This window comes from Malaclemys terrapin, chromosome 5, assembly GCF_027887155.1.
Source record: "Malaclemys terrapin pileata isolate rMalTer1 chromosome 5, rMalTer1.hap1, whole genome shotgun sequence".
Lineage (NCBI taxonomy): Eukaryota > Metazoa > Chordata > Testudines > Emydidae > Malaclemys > Malaclemys terrapin.
The window spans coordinates 107,245,955-107,268,183 of NC_071509.1; the positions used below are offsets into that span (position 1 = coordinate 107,245,955).

General features: G+C 48.0%; 1 long non-coding RNA gene across 1 annotated transcript; it reads left to right on the forward strand.

Annotated features, from left to right (window-relative positions):
* The first annotated feature begins 15,068 nt into the window (after positions 1-15,068).
* Positions 15,069-19,319, forward strand: LOC128838149 (uncharacterized). Its single transcript, XR_008445110.1, has 2 exons — positions 15,069-16,263; positions 19,074-19,319. It is a non-coding gene; the product is annotated as an uncharacterized LOC128838149 (long non-coding RNA).
* The last annotated feature ends 2,910 nt before the right edge of the window (positions 19,320-22,229 follow it).

A 22,229-nucleotide genomic window follows, 5' to 3' on the forward strand; every position in this document is an offset into this window, starting at 1 on the left:
CATTTACACCTTCACTTGCAGTGTAGACATACATGGGGTCCTGGGAGCTTTTTACAAATGATGTACTAAGATACAGAATTAAGGGTAAGACCCAGTGTGTTTGTTGGAGAGTGTTACTAATGCTTAGTACTTGTAGAGCATTTTAGTCTTCAAAATGTTTTACACACCACTAACCCTCATATTACCCTGTCAGGTAATATTATCCTCATTTCACAGCACTTACAGCTAAGCAGGGGTGAAAGTAGAAATAGGGACTTACCAGTACGAGGCCGGGTTGGGGCCGGTTCTGGCCCCCAGAAGGGGCGTGGCCTCGAGCAGAAGGGGCGGGGATGGGGAGGGGTCAGAGCCAGCCCCGGCCCGCCCTGTACCACTAAGTGCCCTCCCCCTCCTCCATCAGGGTAGCAGTGGCAGCCGGGGGCTCTGGCAGCAGTTTAAAGGGCCTAAGGCTCGGCGGCTGCTGCTACTGCCCCGGACCCTTTAAACCGCTGCCGCAGCCCTCAGCTGCCGCTGCTACCCCAGGGCTCCGGCGGCTATTTAAAGGGCCGGGGCCATAGAGGCAGCAGGAGCCCCAGGCCCTTTAAATAGCCCTCGGAGCCCCGCTGCTATTCCAGGGCTCTGGGGGCTATTTAAAGGGCCCAGGAGTCCCCAGCTTCTACTGCCCCGGCCCTTTAAATAGCCCCCGGAGCCCAGGGGTAGCGGCGGCGGGGCTCCAGTAACTATTTAAAGGGCCCAGTGCAGTAGAGGCCACAGGAGCCCCGCTGCTACTCCAGGGCTCCAGCAGCAGGGCTCTGCGGCAATTTAAAGAGCCTGGGGCTCCAGCTGCTGCTGGGAGCTCCAGGCCCTTTAAATTGTTGCTTGGGGAAGCCAGGCCACCCCGGTACGGCACACCAGCTTACTTTCACCTCTGCAGCTGAGGAAGAGACTTGCCCAAGGCCAAGAGGAAGTTTGTGTCATAATTATTGTAATTTAGCAGTTCTTGGTGCTCAGACCAAACTACAATTCCTGAATGCCTTAGTCTAGCATGCACGGGTCCTATGTAAAACCTATGCTAGAGTCTACCCAGGCTGTTTCTGTTCTGGGTATTTCAAACTCCTGATCAAGAGCACAGTGGGACTACCATTGCAATTAGCACCAGGTGATTTAATTATAGGTTTACTGCATACCAGGCCTTGTACAGCTCCATGGGCTGTGACATCTGTATTTAAGAGTAAGGGAAAACTCTCTAACAAACTAAATCCCTTGATATGCTTTAGATCGGGGTAGTCAATAGGCAGCGTGTGGGCCAAATCCGGACTGCCAGACACTTTTGAACAGACCCCAAAATCTCTTTTTTTTTTTTACTTATCATCATCGGGTTTTTTTTTTTTTCTCCAGTCTGGACCTTGATTATACCTTGAACAACAAATGGGGACCTTGACAAAAAAATAATTGACTACCCCCTGCTTTAGATGCTTCTAGAAAGCCCTTTTCTCCTCCAGGCATGTAATCCTATGCTGTAAAACTGTTTAGCTGTACTACTTTTTCAAAGTAACAGTATATAATATACAATATGACTTAACACTATCGGGGTTTTAAGTATGTCAGCTATGTAAGCTGCTTGTTTGCTTTAAATTTAAAAATAGAGTAGGACTTTCCTCTAGTTCTTGGGGGTTTTAAAAAGACAAAAAAGTATGAATATGACTTAGAAAGAATCCCTCTTGCAGTTTGATAAATGGGTAGAATGCAGGTGAGAGAAGCATAAATCAATTAAATACTTTGCAATTCTATAATGTATTTTCATTGAAGGATCTCATTGGCTTACAAACATTAATCTAATTTGCCTCATGACATGTACTGGGTAGAAGGGTAGGGGGACTTAAAGAGATCAAAATCACCCACCAATGAAATATTCCAGCACTACAGTAAAATAACTGTTTAATAGCAAAAAAGCAGGATGAAAGGAAGTAGCCAATTGAAACTGCCAGGGAAATCAAACTCACAAATGCAGATTAAATACAATTCATTACAAGATTTGTCCTTTGTGACAGAGCTTCTGAAATAAAGGAGCTTGAATGATGGTTACCATGACTAACCATGGTAATCTAAGTAAATATTTTCTCAGTTAAACTCCATCTTAAACTTTTGTAGTCTACAAATACCAATTTGATCTATCCTTTAAAAATATGGATTAAAAATTATTGATCCTTCTTTTGTCCAACAAACATTTCTTTCATCAATCAAAAACAATTATATCAGAGGTGGGCAAACTACAGCGGGACCCTCCTGCCTGGTCCCTGAGCTCCTGGCCTGGGAGGCTCGCTCCCGGTCCCTCCCCTGCTATCCTCCCACCCCCGGTGCGCCGTGCCACTGGTGCAACACTCTGGGCGGCCAGGCAGCGCAGTTGCAGAGCCGCAGCCTGACCCGGTTCTCTGGGCAGCACAGCTGTAGTGCCGCTAGCCACCGGTGCTCCAGGCAGCGCGGTAAGGGGGCAGGGAGGGTTGGATAGAGGGCAGGGGAGTTTGGGGGTGGTGGTCAGGGGGTGGGGGTGTGGATAGGGGGCGGGGCGGTCAGAGGGTGGGGAACAGAGGGGCTTCGGATAGGAGGCGGGGACCGGGACACGCCTGGCTGTTTGGGGAGAGACAGCCTCCCCTAACTGGCCCTCCAAACAATTTTGGAAACCCAAAGTGGCACTCAGGCCAAAAAGTTTGCCCACCCCTGAATTATATCATCAAAGCACCCATTACCTATTACTGTATTTTCACAGGAATTAATCAGCACTTACTCCAATGAAATAAGCAAATAGCTTCCCTCCTCCAAATATATTCCAAAATGTAATGTAACATGGAAAATCAGAGAGGACAAAAAAACATGTCAATCTCTTACATAGGAAACCAGTTGCTTAGTTTGAAAAAGAAAAGCACCTTGTGCAATTAAACAAAAAACAATAGATGACAAAACGTTATAAAAATACCAGTTTCTCTCACAAATTCATATCCCTAAGGCAAGGAGGGATTTCACCCCTGTCCTCAATGGATAAACTGTGAAAACAAACAAGCCACTTACCTAAAACAAAAAACTACTGATTCCTTACTGCACAGAGCCCCATGTTAGAGATGGAAAGGGGTACCCTAGACACCCACATGTCCAGTGTATATATATATAGAGAGAGCTCAACAACTCCCTTTCCCCATCCCTGTACCTGCCCTTTACCTTATTCTAACACCCATCATAGTGTTACAGGTTACTTGGAGATCCTTGAATTAGTACGCTAACAGTTTAATCCCAAACTTCATTGAAGTCAATGGAAAAAACTCCTACTGATTTCAAGGGGCTTTAGGTCAGGCCTTAAGACTCTATATTCAGGTACATAACTTTCAGCTTTATTGGAAACTTCTGCATTGCACTGATATATACAAAGCTGAACACCCAAAGTCATCTCTCTACACACCATCATGGCACTTTCTCTTCCAAGATGCACCCCGGTATCCTTTGAGCCAGCTGCCACTGAGCATCTTATGAAACTCTGTAATGGCTGGGGAAAAGTTGTCTAGGGATGGTCTTTGAACTAAAGGCACCCAATACAAACAACTGATCCAGAAATTCAAAGACAGTTTGAGTAATCTGACACAAGTCTAAGTATTTTCATCTTGACTGAGCACCAGGTGGCTACTGACAGGATGCTGCCTCCCCTTCATTTCCTACATTTATTAATAATTATTTAAAGGTAGAACAAATTCCCTTCTAGATTATACACTATACCAGAGTCTCCTGATTTTCCCATGGAACAAGCTCAAACATTCCCATACCATTTCAATATCTATTTCCCCTTCTCACTCCTGGAAGGGAGGAGTTGAGTAAAGATAAACTACTAACTACAGAAACCACACCAGAATCTCTGAACCTATCAAAGACTTTAAATATTTTGAAGCAGCAAAATACTAGAAATGGCAAGGAATTCAGGAACAATTTCTTCAGTGCAAGTCCAACTATGCTAGCGGTTCTCAAAATGCACTTCATGGACTACCAGTGGCCTGCAGAGATGTCCCTGTGGTCCACAGAAGGACACATTTTGGGAAAGAAGAAGCTGGGAATTGAGGGCTTGCAAGGAGAAGTGGTCCTCTAACAGGCTCTCTCTTTTATTAAACTGTCTGCAGAATGAAGAAGTTGGTGAACCACTGCTCTTAGATTTATTAATCTAAACACTCTGAGTTGTGGAGTCTTCTGTACCTGCAAATGGTCCGACTATAATGTGTTCAGATAAGGTCCCAGAGTGTGGCTGCTTTTAGTTTTTACCTGTCCTCTAGTCTCCCACCCCTGAATTCCATTCTGAGCCAGCAGCATGCACTGGCATACCTAGAAAAGGTCACCCCTTCTTCATGTACCACACTGTCCTAAAGGGTGCATGACTCTCCTATACCCAGTGCCTGCCTTCTTCTGTGACAGGTTCTGTTGAAATTTATGTTGCCAATCTGGACTGAATGCTGCCACTGGAGAATTCTATGTTCAGTATCAGGTTGAGACTGGGTTTTGATTCCATTTCAGACGGCATTTCCCTAAAATACAGTATTTTATTCCATTCTCAGCTGCTTTTTTATTTCAACTTTACCTCTGGGTCCACTTGACACTAAAGAAGCTGCTGTTGTCTTCCTTTCTGACCTTGACTGGAGAAATGTGACTTTGTTGATGATTAAATCCTCTGGTGGAAAAGAATTGAAATAGCACCTCAAATAGGTCAGACTGGAGTCTAGCAGGGAGGTACATAAGCAGTCATGTGACACCTATAGTGTTGTAGCAAATGTTGTTACACTGTGATGTTGTGTCCTTAAATTGAATCTGGACACTGTGAAGTCAATTTGAATAGTCTGAACTGGCCTGAGTGGATCCTGATAGCGTACACTAAAAGTTCTCTAGTGTGGGTTAATGTAGTCCATTTCAAACCGTACTGTATTAACCCACCACTAGTGAACTTTTAATGCATGTTAGCAGGATCTACACATGTCCATTAATGTGCAACATGCTGGTGCGCACTAGAATTTACACCATTCTGCTGCCGACTAATGCACTGTTTAGACAAGCCCTAAGTCTCTAAAAACTAAAAAATATCTAAAATGAGTAACTGTCCTCTCAGCTGGGTGATTTGCCAGATATATTTTGATATGAGAAATGTTTAACATAACACTTCACATCTTTGCAACATACAGAAATGCAACATTCTAATTTAGGGCCTGGTTCTAAAAGAGCTGCAGGATTGGGCCCTCAGATTGTAAACTCCTTAGAAAGGGGCCTTTAATTTTTAGTTGTCTAAAGTACTATATAGAGTTTTAATGCTATAGAAATAATCTCAAAATGCTTTTACAAACATTGCATGAATTAAGAAGAAGTAGGTATTATCAGCCCCTTTTTCAGATGGGAGGAAACTAAGGTTAAGTGACTTGCCCAAGATCACATGTTTAAGTCAGTGGCATAGCCAAGAACAGAATCCAGAACTCCTAACTTGCAATCCTGGACCTCATGCTCTTTCTCAGTAGAACACTTTTTAGGCAGGAAAAACAACCAACCCAAACCACAACACACCACACACACCCCCCTCATGAAAAATACCCAGCATAGGACTTTGGTTTCTTTGGAGTAGAGGGGCAATGAACAGTACCTAGGAAGGATTGTGGTAATGGCTACAGCCAAGCAAATAGTCTTGCTGGGACTCTGAGGAGATGTGGCATTTGTTTTTAAGGCATTGCTTTCTGAACTGAAAGAGACTTTTCATTCTTTGACTTATTTTCTCCACACGTTATAAATTCTCCAGGATTTTGTTATCAAAGCAATGAAACTGCAATAAAATCTATTGCTACCAACCTGTCCCATCCTCCATTACTGCCCTGCTTACAGCACTGAGGCGGCTACAAACATGTCCTGAGATGGGATTCCATATGAGAATTTCACCATCATAACTGGAAGAGGCCACGAGATTCGGAGGGCAGAAGGACACACATAATACATCGTCTTTGTGACCATTTTCCTGGATCATTTGGGTGACAAAAACATGTTTGTTTTTTTTACAGTTGCTAAAACTTCACTCGCAAAATTAGATTTATTACAAGTCTTCCTAAGGAAAAAAACAAAAACCAAAACCCATGTGCAAGAGAAATTAGGGGATAATAAAACCAACATTCTGAATGAAATATCAATGAGAATTCAAGTACACTCTGTTTTCTGAAAGTGATACGGAAGTCATTTCTTACCACACTGTCAATCCAATCTACTTGTGGGCATGGCCCTTCAGATGCTTCACTATGAAGATCCTAGGGTTAAAAAAATACATTTAAATAATGTATTTATCTCTGGGGAGCCATCAAGTATTGTTCAAGGAAGATTGAAGCAGAAGCTATTGTCCTAAGGAAGCATACAGGGGTTCTGGAACTAGGGTTGCAGGGGGCGTGGCGGCACCCCCTGGCTTGAAGTGGTTTCCATCATACACAGGGTTTACAGTCTTGTTCAATGGTTTTCAGCACCCCCACTATAAAAATTGTTCCAACGCCACTAGAAGCATATCCTAATATATGAGAAGAAACTAACAATAACAAAGCCAAATGATAAGCACTAATGGTATCTTAGTGTATCTTCCTGCCTGTAGGAAGTATACAGCGATACAATAGGAATGGGAAGACAGTGTGGTCTAGTAGATGGGGCATTAGACAGTCAGGAGACTTGGGTTCTGTTCCTGGCTCAGCCACTGTGTGACACTGTCACTCTCTATTATTCTTGTTTGTATACAGAGCTTAGTGGAGCCGCAATCTCAGTTCAGGCCTCAGGGTGCTACTGTAGAAGAAATAATAAATAGCTTATAACTTAAAGCAGAGCTGTACTCTGAAAAGTGACTCAAAATGGCATCACAGGGTTCTAATTTCTCACATAATGATTCCAAGTCAGATTAGTTCAATTTAAAAGATGAATTACCCTTTACTTACAGGGAAAATATTGATCTTCCGGTCCCAACCAACAGATATCATGTACCTTTTCCAAAATAAAAATGTTATTTAGCACGTGTAAAAGGAAGAAATAAAACAGTGTTTGACTTGAGGAAGCTCTGGATGGTGCTAGTCCATAGGTTCTAAACCATTTTCCTTTTTTATAGCTTCTGAAACTTTTTTTGCATTGTAACATTGGTTGTCAATGTTTTCCATTCCAGGATCCTATCATGTAGGCCAACCTTTAGCTTATTTAAAAATAAGTCTCCTTTTGAACAAAGTGGAACTTAGAACGAAGTGTAACACTAGTTTCCCTTATTTATTTCAGATAGCCTCAGTCTATTCTTATGAATCTTGGTACAAAAAGCATTAGTTGTGCTTACAAAAGGTTTCTGGGTCAAATTCAACTCACTACTTACATAAACAATGTCACGCAAGGAATGGTTCTATTCTGGATGCTGACCTGCATTAGGCACATTGTGAGGCACAAGGCTGAAGGCCTCAGGCAGCTAGTAAAACTGTGCTTTTAGCATGCTGTAATGTGTGATTTTAATTACGCATTTGAAAACAACTGGTTAATGAGTATGTGCACAGTCAAATTTCAGCAGCCAATCAGGATCAGGATCCTTCTTGAAAAATGGCTATGGAAAACCCCCAACAGAACAAAACAACTTATTTCCATAAGGAGCATGAAATAATTGATTCTCCCAGCATCCCATCCCCGCTTCACCTGTTGCTGTAAATATCAGCGTAAGTGCAGGCGGTGACTTCATCACTTGAAGTGCCTGCTTAAAAGGAGAGCAAATGAGAGTATGTGCTTCGTATTGTTCCATACAAAATATCAAACTAGTGGAGAGGCTGTTGGTTATTCCACTACCTTGCTTAAGGGTGTGGATATAACGAATGGTGCTACAATCCCATTTTTTCAGGCTTCCATCTCTGCCACCAGTGATCAATCTAGAGACAAAAGATTTCACTGTAACTGTTAAGTACTTCTAAAAATATGGAACAATGCTTTGTATTAAGGGTCAGAGGTGTGACTGCAGCACGTGTAGACATATCTGAGCTAGCTTTGATCTAGCTTGCTTGAATAAGAATACTAGTGAAGCTATAGCAGCACAGGCTGTAGAACATCACCCAGACACTAAGTATGTACTCAAACAGAGAGCCCATTCTCCTGAGGGAATTCTGCATCAAAAAATAAAAATTCTGTGCACAATATTTTAAAATTCTGCAAAATTCACTGGGACACAGATACAGCGGTGAGGCTCCACCTGACCCTGACACAGCGCAAAGCCCAGACCTTCCCCAGAAACCAGGTGTGGGCAGACAGGCTCAGCCTGGCAGGATCCAATTGTGGAGGGGCTTAGTGGCAGGGGATCCAGCTGTGGGGTGAGAAGGTTCTGTGTGGGACAATCTAGGTGCGGGCAGCTCAGCGGGGGGTACAGGTGCAGGGGCAATAGGACTCTGCAGCAGGGGTCCACGTGAAGGTGGCTGGGGCTCAGCGGGGGTGGGGGGTGTCTGGGGGTGGGGGGGATTGGGCTCGGCAGAGGGGGGTCTAGGCATGGGGGGCTCAGCTGGCGGGTCCGGGTGCAAGGGGGGAGTGAGGCTCAGGAGGGGTGTCTGGGTATGGGGGTCCAGATGCACGGGGGTTCAGCAGATGGGGGCACAGATCCCCACACACTGAACCCTCCCCTTATGGCTGAGAAGCGATGGGGGCAGGAAATGGGGACAGAGATGTGGAGCTTCCTGCAGCCGGGGGAGTTTTCTGGGGTGGGTCTGACCCGTCCCGGACCTGGCCACTTCTTTCAGGAGAAGAGCAAGTCCTGTCCTTCCCAGCCCAGCCGGGACAAGTAGCTGAACTCGGTGCAGGGTAGGAGCCACCAGCTGGGGTATCTCCAGACCCGGCCAACCTTGCCCCCAGTGGTGATTTACCTCTCCGCTGGCTGCTCCAGGCACCTGAAACAACGCACCCACACTGCTGGGGAGGGGCACATGACTGTTCTTGCGTCTTCCCTTTGCTTACCCATCAGAAAGTCATTTTTCTGCAGGGAAACAAAGAAATCTGCGGGGGACATGAATTCTGCATGTGCACAGTGGTGCAGAATTCCCCCAGGAGTAGCCCATGCTGCTACTCAGGGATGTCTACATGTGCTGCAGTCATACCTCTGATTGCAGTGTACACGTACTCTAAGCACATTATAGGTATATCTACACTACAGCTGAGAGTGAGCCTCCCAGTGCAGGTGGGCAGACAGACTAATGCTAGCAGGGCTCAAGTTAGCATGTTAAAAGATAGCAGTGTGGACACTGTGGTTCGGGCTGGAGCTTGGGTTCTCATGCCTACCTGACCTCATAGACTTGAGAGCTCCTGCATGACAGCACTTTCGACAAACAAAATAGCAAATATTATATAACCAAATATACTTCTCAAGCCATTTCCTCTCTGATATTTAAGGCCTCCAACTTTCAGATATATCTGCTGAAACAGATAAGATCACATGATATATATATCGCTCAAATTTGTTTGACCTTTCTTGGCAAGCATTTAGAAAATCTGGAGTTTGTTCTTAGAGATTTTATCAACTCGGTTTCTGTCTGGCATCTGTTTGATCAACTGAATTACCCTTGATCTAAGTCTTAAACTGAAACAGTAGGCTTTCAGATAAGGGACCTCTGCATCCCCATTTGCCACTTAGCAATGAATCCTGTCCTTAATTACCAGAAAACGTGGAGTGTAAAGAAAGTCATTTCAAATTTACATCGAGACACAGCAAAGCAAGAGCCAACCCATTCTTTGACAGTGTCACTTATCCTTTCAGATGTCTGGGGAAAAAAATACTTCCAGAAAAAGGAAATAGGTTGGTAGGTACTTTATTAAAATTACGCACATTAAAAGAAAAAATAAAAGAGAGAAACATGCTCCAGAAGCCAGTCCGTAGTTCCTTAATGGAGACTGAGGTGAATTAAATTAGACAAAGAAAAGGATACTGAAATTTAAACCATAGCAACTCCAACTTCCAAATGCATAATTTGCAGCACAAGAATAAAGAGGGTTCCCCCACCTCATCCCATATTTAAGAGCAACTTTTGCAATTCATTCTCATTTACAAGTTTTGAAGCACTTCTGCTAAGTTTGTAACTAAAAGTTAAGTTTCTAGAACTGCCTGTTGAGATGAATGGAAGTTAAATACCATGGAATTACATTACGCTGTGCCATGAATTTTAAATGGTGGCAGACAGAACAATTAGACTTACAGAAAAGCAGAGGGCCAAAACTAGTGAAAGAGCATGTGCCCTGTTGACTGCCCAAGCATCAGTAGAATGTGAGACTAATTATTTGGGGCTAAATTCCTCTTTCAGATCTGGGTCTGGAACTCCACTGAAGACAAATAGTAACTGAGGGCAAGTGTAACTTATGGCCAAGTTTGGTTCATTGCAGATAGGAGAAAGGATAACTCTGGAATGATGAAACAGGAAGACAGAAAAGACAACAAAGTCCACCATTTATGTTATGGTAGTAGATTTATCAATGGTGTGCTTCCCAAAAGTGGACAGATCTCTATTTACCTCTTGCCAGAGGGGGGCGCCTGCCGATGGCCGCCAGGCCAGAGGGGGGCGCCCGCCGATGGCCGGTTTCCGAAAGATGGTGCTCAGCTAGCGAGGGTCTAATTCTGCCCGAAGAAACATAACATTTTCATGCTGTGACGTTCTGTACCTCCACCACTCTGGCCGACTTACCAGACCCCCCAGATAGCCATGGCTGCAATGTTTCCCATTCTCCGGTTACTTTCTGTGGGTGTTGGAGATGTGTATTCCCCACCAGGGTGAAGTTCAGGGGAAGCTGTTGAGGAGAGAGGGAAATAAGTAGTGTGAATACTAGGACAGGCTAAGGTGACAAAATAAACACAGGGTAATGGGAGGGGAGCCAAATCACCTTTTTCAGGAAATCTGTACAGTAACAGCCACAGGTGCCGGATTCCTCTGGGTTCCAGGGCTACTCCACCCCCCCACTCTGCCCACGGCCCCACCCGCCCCCATCCCCTAAGCTCCCACCCCCGCCCCGCCTCTTGCCGCCCCCGCTGCTCCCCAGGTCCTGCCCTCACCCCTTCCCCAACCCCCGCCCTGCCTTTTCCCACCCCACCCCACCCCCTCCTCACCTCGTCTGACCCCCTTCTGTCCCCTCCTCCGAGTGTGCCTCATCCCTGCTCCTCTTTCTGCCTCCCAGCGCCTCCTGCACGCCGTGGAACAGCTGATTGTGGCGGGTGGGAGGCACTGGGAGGGAGGGAGGGAGGGAGCTGGCTGCCGGTGGATGCTAAGCACCCACTAATTTTTTTCAGTGGGCGCTCCAGCCCTGGAGCCCCTAAGGGGTTGGCACCTATGGTAACAGCAATTCAGGGGTCTGGAACAATTTTTATAGTGGGGATGCTGAAAGCCATTGAACAACACTGTAAACCCCATGTATGATGGAAACCGTGCATTCGCTTGCTAATATTACTTCATGCTGGGCACCCCAGTGCCCCTAGTTCCAGCTCCCCTGCAGCATATATGCAAACGGCTAGTCTCTTGCTTGAGGAAAGTTAGTTACAAATTGCTCAGAGCCTGCTGCAGAGGATTCGTGCAGGGATAGAGCCATCTGCACGGGACTCTTACTTGTGCCACATGGAAGTGAGATGAGGTGCCGTGGAGTAAGATGCTTTTGCACATACTTCTCTCTTGGGTTGTTCTTCGTACAGTCAGGGCCGGCTTTAGGAAGTGCGGGGCCCAATTCGAACATTTTCGGCGGGGCCCCAACAGGGATGACTTAAAAAAAACAAAAAGTTACGTAAAAAAACACCTTCATTTCTTCCATGTATTATTTACTTTCCATAACTATATAAATAATAACAAAATTATATATTACATATATTGCATAATGTATACGGATGCATGCTAAGCCTACCTAAAGTTCTTGACACCCCCCCCCCCGGAACCCCTGCCCCATCCACCCCCCCTTCCCTGTCCCCTGACTGCCCCCTGCCGCCCCATCCAACCATTCCTCTCATTCCTGATGGACCACTGGGACTCCTGCCCCATCCAACCACCCCTTCTCTCTGTCCCTGACTGCCCCCCACCGCCCAACCCAACCCCTGCTCCTTCCTGACTGCCCCGCCCAGGACCTTTGCCCCGATTCAATCCCCCTGTTCCCTGCCCTCTGACCGCCCCGGCCCCTATCCAAACTCCCCTGCTCTCTTCCAACACCTGCTCCCTGCCCCCTTACCGCGCTGCCTGGAGCCGCTCGCCCGGGTCCAGGTCTGGGCTGGGTCCGCTCGGTCCAGGCTGGTTCCAGACCCGGGTCCAGGTACGGTCTGGGCCCGCTCAGCCTGGGCCTGGGTCCGGGTCCGGGCCGGGTCCGGGCCGGATCCGCTCGGCGGGGTCTGGGTCCGGGTCTGGGCCGGAGCCGCTGGGCCAGGGCCGGGCCGGAGCCTCTCGGGCCGGGCCGGCGCCACTTGGCCAGGGCCGGCACCGCGGGGCCCGAGCTGGACCGGAGCCGCTGGGCCAGGGCCGGGGCCTCTTGGTCCGCGCTGGCGCCGCTCGGCTGGGGCTGGCGCCGCGGGGCCCGAGCTGGGCCGGAGCCGCGCAGCCGGGCCCGAGCCCGGCGCCACGGGGTCTGGACCAGGCCAGAGACACTCGGCCGGGACCGGGCTGGGGGTGTTCGGCCGGGGCCAGGCCGGAGGGAGCCGCGCACTCGGCCAGGGCCGGACTGGGCCGCACTGCGCCTCCCTGAAACTCTCCTCGCCCACCCCCCCCCTTACCTCCTGCCTGCTGCTTGTTTCAGGCTTCCCGCGAACATCTGATTCGCGGGAAGCAGGGGAGAGGGAGGAGAAGGTGGGCAGAGCATTCAGGGGAGGAGGGGGAAGTGGGCCGGGGGCGGGGTGGACAGCTGCGTGGGGCCCTCTAGGCGCGGGGCCCCATTCGGGGGAATCGGCCGAATCGGCCTAAAGCCGGCCCTGCGTACAGTTATGATCCATGTGGGGGGCCTTTAGCGAGCATGCACACATTGGACTGGGGCAGTGCTAGCACAGCTCTAGTGGGCGTAGCTTGCAATATCAGTGGCACAAAAATTACGTTGTGTGGAAACACCTTGTGTTCTGTACAGAAACCAGAGCCTCATCTCTTTCTAGGATGAAAGCTGGAGACAAACCTGTCACTATTTCCTCCTGCCTACCAATGGTAGGATAAAGGCGAGCTTAAGTGGGGATCTAGTAGTAGCATATTCCTCCCTTTTTATCCCCCTAAGGTTGGCTTTCCCACAGGAAGGCCTAAAATCCTAGATGATAGAAATCGCCCACTGGCTTCTTAAGGAAACGAATTGATTTGTTATATGTAGCCCAGCTTAAAAACAGTGTGATGGAATGATTGGCGGGAGGTTCCCCTCTGCACCATAGGGGTAATGATTTAGTTAGACTTTGAAGAAGAATGTGTATGGCTCCAACATGCTCTGTTACTGCCATGTACCACCAGAGAGGGGGATACATCTTGGAGGTTGTGAACCAATCTGTTTATAATCCTTGACTTGTTTATACAGTCTATTTTTTTGTTTTTGTTTTTGTTTTTTGCTCTCATTTTAATGTAATTGTGTTTTGTCAATATAACCTGTAGGTTTCCACTCCACCAAGGAATGAAAGAAGGCAGAGAGACTTGAGCAGGAAAGAACTACTACTACCGATAGGCACAGCTACTGAAAAAAACCTGCACCATAAGAAAGGATAGGCATTTGTTGTCAGAGTTAACTCCTTGTACGTGCCTCTAAACCAGCAGGTCCCAAGTTGAGGTTTATGTATCGGTGGTGGCACATGGAGGACCTGATGGTGGTCTTCAGTGAGCAGGCAGATCTCACGTTCCTAGTACTGAAATTACTGTCAATATGTTCCTAGTACTACTTTTCTTTGGAAGCATTTGCTGTACCTGCCACGAAGGTGTTACCTGATCTCGAAGAGGTGAGGAAAGGGTCCATAGAACAATTTTTATAAGATTAGGCCCACATCAAAACTGTTTTAGAACCCCAGAGGAAAGACAAGCAAAGGCTTCTGCAGTGGCGCCATCTGTTGACTTTGAATGTACAGAGGCTCCTATTAGCAACTCCGTATTTTCGGTTGCATTATAAAAGGGATTGCCAGTGGGGAATATGTTCCTGGTTTTTCTCTAAAGGGAGATTGACAATCATTGTGAGAACTCACACCCAAGTTGTTTTTATACTATTGGAACATTTAATGTAGTGGCTGTTTGACTTCTTTTAAAAACCTTTAAATAAGAAATCTCCAGTTTTAGTGTCTGGCTTAAATTTGTCCTAGGCAGTGCTAGGGTTGAGTAGCAACTCTTCAGAATACTGTCTACGTACCCAGATTTGGTAGAGAGGTAGATCCTCACTAGGTCCGGTCTAAGGGCTAGTTTTGTTTTGTTTTTCAAATAGTTTTAAATTATTGGGTTTAGGGTAACTTTTAGTCATTATTCACATTACAACTGAAATTTTGACGCACTGTGCTCATAAAACTGGCTGTTGGTGGAACATGCAGTCCATGAGCACACAAGCTTGATTTTAGGCCGGTAGGGGGAGGGCAAAAGGGGTAGCCCCCAGAGGCGCAGACTCTAGTGGCGCTGGTGGGTGCTCAAGCCCCCTCTACCCCCAGCCCTGGCCCGACTCCACCCTTGCTCCGCCTCTCCCATCCCCATTCCAGTAGTAACTGATTGATGTATTCCACCAAATGGGGAGCTGCATTTTAGAGGTGACAAAGAGAAACTTTGATAATCCTAATACAAAATGGCCTCTTCCTGCTCTCATTATTCACATGTAATTTTGTTTGTGGTGTATGCCCAAGAATGAATTGGATCTGGTGCACACAAAGGTAATGGGATCAGGCGGTGGGGGCACAAACCTGATAAGAGTGCATGCGAGCACAAACTTAATAGTGGGGGCAGTGCTAGTAAGTGTATTGTGCGTAGGTGTTGGATACATACAAACCTGATTTGATTTGGGTGGGGGGAGAGGGTATGTGAATGCACATAAACCTGATGGATGGGGTATGGACAGGCTAATTACAAACTAACAATTGATATGTATTAAGGGATGCATGCACTCTTGCTTAGTGGGGGAAAGGGCACCAATCTAGCCTCTTCCAATACAACCGTCTACTACACCAAACATCCAAATGGCCAAGGTTTTCTGGGGAAAAATAACCTGGTAAAAAGTAGAATAGGAAAAGGTGGCAGAGTTCAGGTGTGGTGTGGGGTCTGTTTGAATGGAAAGGCTAATTATCATTCAGTAACTATTATTTTTAATATGGAATTATTGTGAACTGGGACACTGATTCATCAATGTATTTAAGCATGTTCCTGATTGGAGCACTAACAGCAGTGGGATGGCTCACGTACTTTAAGTTAGTCACGTGCATAAGTACTCTCTGGAATTGGGGTTTTAAGGCTGAACAATTACAGGGCTTTTCTCTTCTCCTTTTTTCGTTTTGATTCAATAGGTATTTAATTCAAATCATTATTGCTATAGGTTGCCCTTTTATATAAAATAATTATTTATTGATCAGAAACAAATGCCTATGATAATTACATAAATAGGAACAATAAATAAATGACTGACATAAAGATCCTGTTACAAATGGCGTAAAATGATCTGAAACTATTGTCACAGTGCACAGATAGACTAAATAGTAACAGCTTTTAAAATTCCACCGCATCTCATTTTAAATCCTGTATAAAATATTACTTGATTTTGATTAGTACTTCTAAAAATGTTGGTATTTAAATTTCTAAACTTCTTTGTGAGTTTGTCCTAGATTTGAAACCCCCATAATTCCACATGGATTCTCCTGCTAGCACTGAGGCTGAACTGCTTGTCTCTGATGAAAGAAATTGGTCTCTCTTCCCTTTCACCCTGGGAAACTATAGGTCCTTACCATGGGCGTGCGCACGGGGTGGGCCCGGGCACACACCCTCATGCCCATGGGCCGGATCCGGATCTGGCCCCTCGGGGCTTTGCATCCGGCCCGCGGGATTTGCCCCCCGTGGTGCCGCAGGCCCCGCGCTGCTTTCCGAAGCAGCCATCAGGGCAGCAGGTCTCTGGGGCTAAGGGGTTGCTCTAGGCACCGCCTCCCGAAGCTCCCATTGGCCGGGAACGGGGAACTGCGGCCAATGGGAGCTTCAGGGGAGGTACCTGGAGGCGTGGCAAGGGCAGCGTGCAGAGCCCTGTGCTGCCCCGCCCCTCCCCCGGGGCTGCGGGGAGCGGCCCGGCATGGGGCCCTGGCAGGCGGGGAGCGCGCCGCTGCGGGTAAGCCTGAACCTCTCCTGCACCCCCTCTCCCTGCCCTGCCCTGAGCCCCCGGCCTGCACCCCGTTCAGCCGGGCTCCCCCTCCCCAGGGCTGGGCTGGCTGCTTTAACAGCCCCATGTGCTCCCTGGCAGCCTCCCACCCGGCAGCACCAACACAGCCGCTTAAGGTGGCCCGCGCGGGTGCTACCCCAGCTCCCCGCCCCAAGGCAGCTGCCCCCCTCCAGCGCCCCAAACCCGCCTGCGGCTCCCCGCGCTGGCCAGGGGCCCGGGCACCACCCGGGGGGTCAGGCCGCCCCTGAGCCCAGCAGGCCCGGGGCAGGGGGCGAGCCCGGCCCACAGGCCCCCTCCCGCAGCCCGGCTGCGAGCTCTGCTCCCCGGCGCTGTTCGGGGACTCCGGCCCGGCACCCTCGGGCTTGAGTCCAGCCCTGGGAGCAGCCCGGCGCCCTGCGATCCACCCTGGCTGCCTCTTCCCGGCCTGGCCCCAAGCGCCCAGCCCGGCCCCCGAGCCTGCCTGCCAGGGCGGGAGAGCCCAGATCCCCAGCCCCGGGCCTGCCTGCAAACAGCCTACCCTCCTGCACCCCAACTCCCTCTCCTGAGCCCCCTGCCTGCACCTCTCACCCCAACCCCCGTCCTGAGCCCCCTTCCTGCACCTTGTCCCCCAACCCCTACCCCACAACTCCCTGCCCTGAGCCCCCGGCCTGCACCTCTCACCCCAACCCCCTGTCCTGAGCCCCCTTCCTGCACCTTGTCCCCCAACCCCTGCCCCACAACGCCCTGCCCTGAGCCCGGCCTGCACCTCTCACCCCAGCCCCCTGCCCTGAACCCCCTGCCTGCACCCTGTACCCCTCCTGCATCCCAACTCCCTGCCCTGAGCTCCCTGCCTGCACCTCTCACCCCAACCCCCTGTCCTGAGCCCCCTTCCTGCACCTTGTCCCCCAACCCCTGCCCCACAACTCCCTGCCCTGAGCCCCCGGCCTGCACCTCTCACCCCAACCCCCTGCCCTGAACCCCCTGCCTGGACGTTGTACCCCTCCTGCATCCCAACTCCCTGCCCTGAGCCCCCTGCCTGCACCTCTCACCCCAACCCCTGCCCCACAACTCCCTGCCCTGAGCCCCCGACCTGCACCTTGCCCCGCAACCCCCTGCCCTGAGCCCCCTCCTGCCTCCAACCCCCTGCCCTGAACCCCCTGCCTGCACCCTGTACCCCTTCTGCATCCCAACTCCCTGCCCTGAGCCCCCTGACTGCACCTCTCACCCCAACCCCCTGCCCTGAGCCCCCTTCCTGCACCTTGCCCCCTAACCCCTGCCCCACAACTCCCTGCCCTGAGCCCCCTGCCTGCACCCTGTACCCCTCCTGCACCCCAACTCCCTGTCCTGAGCCCCCTGCTGCACCTCTCCTGCACCCCAACTCCCTGTCCTAAGACCCCTGCCACACCCTGGATCCCAATCCCTTGCCCTGAGCCCCCTCCTGCACTCCGCACTTCTCCTGTACCCCAAGCCCCTTCCCTGAGCCCCCTCATACATCCCACACCCCCTCCTCAGCCCCCCAATCCCTTGCCCTGAGCCCCTTCCTGCACACAGCACCCCCCCTGAACCCCTGCCCTGAGCCCCCTGCTGCACTCCGCCCCCTCTTGCACCTCAACCCCCTTCCCTGAGCCTCCTCATACATCCCACACCCCCTCCTCAGCCCCCCAATCCCTTGCCCTGAGCCCCTTCCCGCACACAGCACCCCCTCCCACACCCAGACGTTTATGACGTTCGCCTTAAAAAAAAAAAATCCCTGGGTGCACACCCTAATGCAATGTGCTGCGCACGCCTATGGTCCTTACCTCCTGGTCAGAGAGTCCCATTTTCCATCACTGCAACCAAACATGTCTCCACATGCCCAACTTGCTGGTGAGTCTGTGTTGGAATATCTGAATGGAACTCTCACCTCAGGTCGTTTCAGAGAGATTTTTGCAAAAGCAGCAGGAAGATTTCCCAGATTGCCACCTTGCCGTTCCCCTTCAGAGACACTCGAAGCTTGAAAACCCCTTGGGGCCACCTGAAATCTCTCCCTTCGTTCTGACATTAGAGGAAAATTATGCACATCTTTTTTTCTTGCAAAGTTTTTCCAGTTCATATTTGTTATGCTGTTATACTGTGCTTAAGCTGCCTGTTACAGTTCAGACATGAGATTTTGATCAGAGAAGAGTTGAACCACAGAAATATATAGCAAACGCATTATGTCAACAATGTTTAAGGTTTAACCCTTTCTTAATTTTCTTGTAACTTTTTTGCATCGATGTCCTTCATTTTGCAATTTAAACTTTGAGTAAATCAACAGAGTATTATCACATAAATTGTAATATGGACAGTTGGAATTTCATTATGGAGTGAAAAGAACAGGAGTACTTGTGGCACCTTAGAGACTAAGAATGCTCTAATAAATTTGTTAGTCTCTAAGGTGCCACAAGTACTCCTGTTCTTTTTGCGGATACAGACTAACACGGCTGCTACTCTGAAACCTGTCATTGTGGAGTGAGTGTATTGCATAATACAAGGTCAAGCATTTTGGAGCCTTAGAAATCACTGTGGGAAAAATCAGTAGAGAGGAGGGAATCCACTGCACGATACAACTTCCTCCAACTGTTTTAAGCTCTGTAGTCACTGCATCCTCAGCTGGAATGAAATGAGAGTTGGTTGAAACACAAAGGGAAAAATAAATGTTTCCCTTTATTAACGTCAATACATGAAATGAAAATATCTTTCTACACCTCATCATCTTACAAGTCTTATGCTCAGTTCACATATTTTATAAATGTCTCTAGGAAACGTCTCAAGCTCCGCTATATGATGAGGACAGAGTGAATGTATCGCATAACACGTCAAGTGTTCTGGAGTGTTAGAAGTCACTGTGAGAAGAATCGGCAGAGAGGAGGGATTCCACTGCATCCTTCTGTTTTAACCTCAGTAGTTGCAGCAGCCGGAGCTGAAAGGAAATAGGGAATGGTTGAAATACAAAGGGAAAAAATATAATTTTCATTGAATTGATCTCAATAAATTAAATGAAAATATCTCTTCCACACATAAGCTCGCAAGTCATTTAGTATGTTCATATTTTTTTTAAAAGTCTCTAGGAAGCTTCTCAAACCTTGAAATGCTAGAAATAGTTCTCATGAGGACAGATGAATGAATAGCAACCCTGATCATAATAGAAACACACTACATATGTAGAAGTCAGAGTACTTTAGGGGTGGAGGGGAAGTACACCTCTACCCCGCTATAAGGCGGCCCGTTATAACAGGAATTCGGATATAACACGGTAAAGCAGCGCTCTGGGGGGCGGGGCTGCGCGCTCCGGCGGATCGGCGCATCAGCGTGTCTGGCTTCGACACGCTCCTCTGAGCGGTGTGTTAAAGGTGCTGGGCCGGGGCCGAGGGGTTGGATAAGGGGCAGAGGGTCTCGGGGGGACGGTCAGGGGACAGGGAGTGGGGGGGTTTGGATGGTTCAGAGGCTCTGGGGGGCGGGGCAGATGGGGAATGGGGGCGTTGGATAGGCCGTGGGAGTCCTAGGCGTGATTAGGGAGAGGGGGGTCTCTGGAGGAAAGGTTTAGGCCCCTCAAAAATATTGGCAAATCTCAACTTTAACCATTTCCACCAATTTAGACGGCACATTTAAAATGTAGACAGCACAAACCGTCGGTCTCTTCCTTCTGTGAAACTATAGGAGAGAGTGTGCTCTGAGAAAATGAAACCTTAACTAATTGTTATTTCCCGATCTTAATATTCATACCGGAGCTGAGGAATAGATGTAGTTGAAAGGTGTGAATATCATGTCCTGTTGATCACTCCAAGTAGCAGACAGTAGTGAAAAATTGAGAATAAATCACAAAACAGGATGAGCAATTAGGATAATAAAACATACTAGAGAGGTACCCACATGGATGACTATGATTTCCAATGTGGTCAGAAGGAGGTTATGCAGAGAAGTCACATTAGGTATTTTTTTTACTAAGTGTGTCCCTGGGATGAAAGAATTCAAATATTTTTTTTAAAATTGAAATTCAGTGTTCACCACTTTTGCTGGTTCCTTCTCTTTTAACATTTGCCTTCCCCTTTGCTTGGGCTTTGTTTAATTCTCTTCCCTTCCTGTGGTCACGTTTCATTTTCTGGATCTCAAGCCCTAGCGCAGACTGTTGTGCTGGAGTTTCCATCATTGCAGAGAAATGTGTTTTAATTCAACAAGAAAAGAAAAATCACACGAAGAAACCATGAAAACATTTTTGTGCACATTAATTTGGTTAGAGTCTCCCAAGTTTTCCTGCACTTTTATAAGAAATTTGAGATTTTTGCTTCAAATTTTTGAAAGACACACTGCAAAGCAGAGAAAGCAGACTTAGCAGAGCAGCGGTGTTGGGCATCTGTATTCCACCCCAGGGTGAAATCCCAGGGGAAGATGTTGCGGGGTACTAAAAGCAAATGAACAAAACTGCAAACCCAGTGTACGATGAGACCATGGTTTGGTGGCTCTTATTACTTAAAGCTTCACACCCCCAGCACCCATTGTTCCAGCCTGGGGCAGCCCTGGCAGGGTGGCTGTAATGGAACCACGCTGATCGGGACCAGAAGGCAGGTCTCACAAAGCCCTAGAAGTGATGCGGACACTCAGGCGCTTTGTGTGGAAAGATTTTGTGTTCCGTGCAGAAGTCATCGGGTCATCTATTTCTATGATGAAAGCCTGCTGGTGGGATGATAAAGGTGAGCTTAAGTGGGGATGTATTGGTGGTGTTTTCCTCCCCTTTTATCTACCTGTGGCTGGCTTTCCCACAGGAAGACCTAAAGTCATACATGATGGATAACCTCAAATGGCTCTTAAGTAGATGAAAAGATTCTTCCACATAGCACAGCTTAAGAACGGTGTGATGGAATGATTGTCAGGAGGTTCTCCTCTGCACTATAGGCGTAATGAAGAAGTTAGACTTTGAGGAAGAGTTTGTATGGCTCCCAGGTGCAATAGGACCAGGTCAAGGCCCCTCTCCAGCCACTCCCCATAATTGAGGTTCCATTTCAGCATGTAGGTGTAGATAGTCTGGGTCGTTTCCCTAAGAAGACACCCAGAGGAAAGCTGTACATACTGACTTGCTTGGCTGCAAGGCCAGAGGCGGTATCGACGGTGGCCGCAAGTTTCATAAAGATGTGTTCAGCTATTGAGGGTCTAATCCTCCCAGAAGAAATGTACCATTTTCATGGTGTGATGTTCTGTACCTCCACCACTCAGGCAGTGCAGCTCCCCCGTCCCACTCTTAGAGCCATAACTGAGTCCCACGTGTATATATTTGTTATAACATTGCATTGGCCAGGGATCATCACTTTTTATTGCACATGCTACATTGTACGTGTACATTATACATACGATCATATTTCCTTTTGTAAAGATGTAACCACCTTATGTAAAATTGAGCAAAATGCTTAAAACAGTTCAAGCGCATAAATGTTATACCAATAGAATAAAAACCAGCAGGATCTTATTAAGAGGGATAAGGCAAAGATGCCACATTTATTGTAAATATACTGATAAAGCAAAAGATAAAAGTAAACAACGTTGTTTGACTACTTATTTCTTATACATACACACATACATATATATATATATATAGAGAGAGAGAGAGAGAGATTCATTCACACAATCATTCATTCAAGTTCTGTATAGGTGTTATAGTTACCAGCCTAGAAGTTGCTCATGCCAAGTTACTGGCCAGGTATCTTGGTCATGAGGATGGAGCCGAGTCTGTGTCAGGTGCACCTGATGCTCCTGGAGGCTGGCAGCAGAACCAGAGACTCAAAGTCATCAGTCTTTAGAGTCCCTTCTTATAGGAATTAATTCCTATGTTAGTCTATGGGAACTGTTTCATCCTGCTGTTGTTGACTCAATCAGCAGATGGCACACATTCCTGTCCAAAGTGGCACATTCCTGGTGGCTCCACA